We start from the raw sequence: 6,530 nt of genomic DNA, 5'->3' as shown, positions 1-6,530 counted from the left end.
TGCCACCAACCGGGACCAATAGGCAGGGCCTTTTGTCTCGGTTGGTGTCACCAACCGGGACCAATAGGCATCCACGCGTCAGCTGTTCAAGGGCTGGGGTTTTTGTTTTTTTTAAAGGGGGGTGGGGTTGGGGGGTTAATTTAGGTGTTTCATATATTGTGTTAGCTAGCTAATTAATAGAGAGAAGTGTTCTCTCTTATCTCCGTGCTTGGTCGACGCTACGTACTATATACGTATGGAGAGGACTAGACATGCTAGCTAGTAAGCAAATGAAGGAACCAGAAGATCGTCATGAACATATGCATACAGAGAGAAGTGATATCGACCACCTCTCCTTCTCCGAGAGATTGGTCGAACAACAAGTTCTCGTATATCTATCCGACACTACCGGCTACATATATACAATAATTATCTCTTACAATACAATCTCCTAATTAAATTGTAAGAACACAGGGTCCACATAGTATTCTCCGTTTTCAGTGATCACATGGTCAAGGAAGAATGCCGCCAATTCCTCTTGAATTGCTCGCATACGATCTAGTGCTAGGAGTTCATCCCGCTTCCGAAACATCTAATTTGAAGAAGGGGGTCAATACATATATATATGAATAAATGAAACTCAACAGAAATGATGGTAATAAAATAAAATTGTGAATATTATTGCTTACGCACTTCATATTGTTCGTCAGAGTAGCCCCGCTCACAGGTCATGTAGCGGATGGACTCGCAAACGTAGTATCCATAGTAATTATTCCCGGCTTCCTGCAACAACCACTTTACAAGAAATAGAGGTCAATCAAACTGATAAGAAAGCATGCTAAATGGTATTGATGAAACTAGCGCTTGAATCACTAGGAGATGCGCGGAACATGCTACTATAGTACTTACTTTCGGGTGTTTAAATTGCAGCTTCTTCGGCAGTCCCGGAGCTTTTGTGGTGAATTTTCTCCAAACCCTACCAGACAAAGTAAAGAATTACTTGATATCAGGAAATGAACAAAGTTGCTGATATGGTGGATAATGATCGATTTAACTTACTTCTCGAGCATTTGAGTCATGTTCGCATAGTCCTGGGGATCTTTTTGTCTCAAGTCTAAGACGATTACTACTCCCTCCTCAAGCTTAAACTCTAGGAGAATAAAGTGGAAGCTGCGCATGCATGCTTAAGTCATCAATTACATTACCATAACCTGGACTAATAAGGGAAACCGAATATGCACAAGACAGTAACACTCACTTGAAGTTGTAAGGAAGGAGTATTATATCTTTGTTTTGATTTAATACCAACGATCGTAGCAAGTTGGCCTCGGCTTCTTTGGCATTTTTTTTCAACCGTATATGCATCTATGAGATTTGTGTTAATGAACCCAATATCACCGATTTGTCTTTTCTTCAATTCGGCGATCTTCATTCCGCATAATATAGTGAGGATAATTATAAATACATGCAATGAAAGAGCTGACCTATATAGAGAGACTTAATGACAGAAGTAGTACTACTTACAGACAGTAGCAAGTGATCGTTGTTTTATCGAGGGCCTTTTGATTGTAAAACTGGAAGAAATCCTCAAATGGAACATTCAGCAGATCAATTCCAACGAGGTCATGCTCTGGTTTAACTCTCAGCGTCAAAGTTTTCATCCCATAAGACTCTCTGCAGGTTTTCATGTACCAATCATGTAATCTTCGCATCATCGTTGTTAGAGATCTTTCATCTTTGACGAGAGGCTTCCCGTAATGGTATTTGTGTTCGTCCACCTCCATGATTTCATAATGTACATCGTCGGGCAGGTAATCTCCAAGCTTGCTATAACTGGCCACCATCCTCAGATCATTAGCGACGATGTCTTTTGACACCTTGAGCGGGGGGCACGATTGATTCGCTTGTTCGCCGAGCTGGGCAATTTCTTTCCCAGCTCGTCGTTCTTTTAACCTTTGATCACTGATAGTACTTCCCGACCGTTCCGCTTCGGCAAATGTCTTTGCAAGGATGCGCTCGTAGTTGCCTCTCGGCAGAGACTTTGGTGGTTTTGTCAGGGCAGCCAGAGTGCGCTTTGCTTTCACCGGATCTACCTTCTCCTCCGGAGGTGGATGTTTCTTTGCTTTCACCCCTTCAAAGAAGTTTGTCACTTCGGCTCGCACGATCTTCCTGGTTTCCTCCTCGGTCCTCTCGTATGGTAACTTCTCTGGAGTCTTCAGAGAAGGACCGAATCTGTATTGCCTCCCGCCTCTGGCAGCTGTACTGCTAGACGCCGGCAGAGCAGACGGAGCGGCTGCGGCTATCTTCTTTCCTTGCTTACGAGGCGGAGGAGAAGGACTACGACGCGCCGGAGCAGCCGGAGCGGCGGCGGGTCTCTTCCGCCCATGCTGACGAGGCGAAGAGGGAGGAGGCTGGCTGCTCTGGCATGCCGGCGCAGGCGGAGAAGGAGGCGGAGTGTCGCCACGTGCCGGAGAAGGAGGCTGAGTGCCCTGATCACTCGCCGGAGGAGGAGGCGGAGGAGGAGGCGGAGTGCCGCCACGCGCCGTAGAAGGAGGCTGAGTGCCCTGATCACTCGCCGGAGGAGGAGGCGGAGTGCCCTTACTCGCCGGAGCCGTCCAGTTCGAAAGGTTGATGAGCTCCTTCCGCCATAGGCATGGAGTCTTCAGAGCAGAACCTAGCCGAGTCTCCCCTTCACCGGTAGGGTGGTCAAGCTGGAGGTCCTCAAATCCCTCCGTTATTCATCCACCATCACCCTAGCATATCCTTCTGGAATCGGCCGACAGTGGTTGGTTGCGCCGGGTTCAGGAGGTAAAACAGAGCCAACAGCCGCGTTGACTTTGAAGTTCTGCCATTCCGCCATAAGGTGGCAATGTTGAGACTCCGTGATAGCATCCACGGGGTAGCTAGCAGGAGCCGTCAAGACATGCTCCAGCTGAAGCAGCTCGGTGGAAGCCACGCTGCTTCTCCGCTGAGATGGCGGTGTAGCTTCGGGGGTAGTTTCGGCATGTCGATTGCCGTCTCGTTCCTCTAGCGCTTGAACCCTTTCGTGCAGCTTCTGAATTTGGATCTGCTCCAATTTTTTCCTCCACTCCTGGCTTTTGCAACCGCCCGCGTTCGGAAAACCAGCCTTCCACGAAACGGAGCCTGGCGTGCCTCGTGTCCGTCCAGGGTGCTCAGGATTCCCGAGGGCCATTGTGAGCTCGTCGTTCTCTCTGTCTGGAATGAACGTCCCTTCCTGCGCTGAATCGATATATTGCTGAATCTTCTTGACTGGTATTCTCAAAAGCTCGTTCATCCAAACGCACCTCCCTGATACAGGGTCCAAGGTTCCGCCAGCCCCGAAGAACCAAGTCCGGCAACGGTCTGTCCAGTTCATTGTCTGTGGTTTGATCCCTTTTTCAAGCAGATCATTCTCAGCCTTGGCCCACTTAGGCCGGGATTTGAGGTAGCCACCTGACCCCGTGCGATGGTGAAGCTTCTTCTTCGCAGCATTCTTCTTGTTTGTCGCTGACATCTTCTTACTCTTTTCCGATGTCTTGTGTGTTGGGGATCGTTGCAGAATTTTAAAATTTTCTACGCATCACCAAGATCCATCTATGGAGTTTACTAGCAACGAGAGGGAAGGAGTGCATCTACATACCCTTGTAGATCGCGAGCGGAAGCGTTCAAGTGAACGGGGTTGATGGAGTCGTACTCGTCGTGATCCAAATCACCGATGACCGAGCGCCGAACGGACGGCACCTCCGCGTTGAACACACGTACGGAGCTGCGACGTCTCCTCCTTCTTGATCCAGCAAGGGGGAAGGAGAGGTTGATGGAGATCCAGCAGCACGACGGCGTGGTGGTGGAAGTAGCGGGGATCCCGGCAGGGCTTCGCCAAGCGCAGACGGGAGGGAGAGGTGTCACGGGAGGGAGAGGGAGGCGCCAGGGGCTAGGGTGCTGCTTCCCTCCCTCCCCCCACTATATATAGGGGTCCTGGGGGGGCGCCGGCCCCCTGGAGATCCCATGTGAGGGGGGCGGTGGCCAAAGGGGGTGGCTTGCCCCCCAAGCCAAGGGGGCGCCCCCCACCCCCAGGGTTTCTAACCCTAGGCGCAGGGGGAGGCCCATGGGGGCGCACCAGCCCACCAGGGGCTGGTTCCCCTCCCACTTCAGCCCATGGGGCCCTCCGGGATAGGTGGCCCCACCCGGTGGACCCCCGGGACCCTTCCGGTGGTCCCGGTACAATACCGATAACCCCCGAAACTTTCCCGGTGGCCGAAACTGGACTTCCTATACATAATTCTTCACCTCCGGACCATTCCGGAACTCCTCGTGACGTCCGGGATCTCATCCGGGACTCCGAACAACTTTCGGATTCCCGCATACTAATATCTCTACAAGCCTAGCGTCACCGAACCTTATGTGTGTAGACCCTACGGGTTCGGGAGACATGCAGACATGACCGAGACGCCTCTCCGGTCAATAACCAACAGCAGGATCTGGATACCCATGTTGGCTCCCACATGTTCCACGATGATCTCATCGGATGAACCACGATGTTGAGGATTCAATCAATCCTGTATACAATTCCCTTTGTCAATCGGTATGTTACTTGCCCGAGATTCGATCGTCGGTATCCCAATACCTTGTTCAATCTCGTTACCGGCAAGTCTCTTTACTCATACCGTAATGCATGATCCCGTGGCTAACTCCTTATGATGATGCATTACCGAGTGGGCCCCGAGATACCTCTCCGTCATACGGAGTGACAAATCCCAGTCTCGATCCGTGCCAACCCAACAGACACTTTCGGAGATACCCGTAGTGCACCTTTATAGTCACCCAGTTATGTTGTGACGTTTGGTACACCCAAAGCACTCCTACGGCATCCGGGAGTTGCACGATCTCATGGTCTAAGGAAATGATACTTGACATTGGAAAAGCTCTAGCAAATGAACTACACGATCCTTGTGCTATGCTTAGGATTGGGTCTTGTCCATCACATCATTCTCCTAATGATGTGATCCCGTTATCAATGACATCCAATGTCCATAGTCAGGAAACCATGACTATCTGTTGATCAACGAGCTAGTCAACTAGAGGCTTACTAGGGACACGTTGTGGTCTATGTATTCACACATGTATTACGATTTCCGGATAACACAATTATAGCATGAACAATAGACAATTATCATGAACAAGGAAATATAATAATAACCATTTTATTATTGCCTCTAGGGCATATTTCCAACAGTCTCCCACTTGCACTAGAGTCAATAATCTAGTTACATTGTGATGAATCGAACACCCATAGAGTTCTGGTGTTGATCATGTTTTGCTCTAGGGAGAGGTTTAGTCAACGGATCTGCTACATTCAGGTCCGTATGTACTTTACAAATATCTATGTCTCCATTTTGAACACTTTCACGAATGGAGTTGAAGCGACGCTTGATATGCCTGGTCTTCCTGTGAAACCTGGGCTCCTTGCAAGGGCAATAGCTCCAGTGTTGTCACAGAAGAGAGTCATCGGGCCCGACGCATTGGGAATCACCCCTAGGTCGGTAATGAACTCCTTCATCCAGATTGCTTCTTGCGCTGCCTCTGAGGCTGCCATGTACTCCGCTTCACATGTAGATCCCGCCACGACGCTTTGCTTGCAACTGCACCAGCTTACTGCCCCTCCATTCAAAATATACACGTATCCGGTTTGTGACTTAGAGTCATCCAGATCTGTGTCGAAGCTAGCGTCGACGTAACCCTTTACGACGAGCTCTTCGTCACCTCCATAAACGAGAAACATATCCTTAGTCCTCTTCAGGTACTTCAGGATATTCTTGACCGCTGTCCAGTGTTCCATGCCGGGATTACTTTGGTACCTTCCTACCAAACTTACGGCAAGGTTTACATCAGGTCTGGTACACAGCATGGCATACATAATAGACCCTATGGCCGAGGCATAGGGGATGACACTCATCTTTTCTCTATCTTCTGCCGTGGTCGGGCATTGAGCCGTGCTCAATTGCACACCTTGCAATACAGGCAAGAACCCCTTCTTGGACTGATCCATATTGAACTTCTTCAATATCTTGTCAAGGTACGTACTCTGTGAAAGACCAATGAGGCGTCTTGATCTATCTCTATAGATCTTGATGCCTAATATATAAGCAGCTTCTCCAAGGTCCTTCATTGAAAAACACTTATTCAAATAGGCCTTTATACTTTCCAAGAATTCTATATCATTTCCCATCAATAGTATGTCATCCACATATAATAAGAGAAATGCTACAGAGCTCCCACTCACTTTCTTGTAAACACAGGCTTCTCCATAAGTCTGTGTAAACCCAAACGCTTTGATCATCTCATCAAAGCGAATGTTCCAACTCCGAGATGCTTGCACCAGCCCATAGATTGAGCGCTGGAGCTTGCATACTTTGTTAGCATTCTTAGGATCGACAAAACCTTCCGGCTGCATCATATACAATTCTTCCTTAAGAAGCCGTTAAGGAATGCCGTTTTGACGTCCATTTGCCATATCTCATAATCATAGAATGCGGCAATTGCTAACATGATTC

Source organism: Triticum aestivum, chromosome 5D (genome assembly GCF_018294505.1).
Source record: "Triticum aestivum cultivar Chinese Spring chromosome 5D, IWGSC CS RefSeq v2.1, whole genome shotgun sequence".
NCBI classification, from domain to species: Eukaryota; Viridiplantae; Streptophyta; class Magnoliopsida; order Poales; family Poaceae; genus Triticum; species Triticum aestivum.
This window is presented reverse-complemented; position numbering follows the sequence as displayed.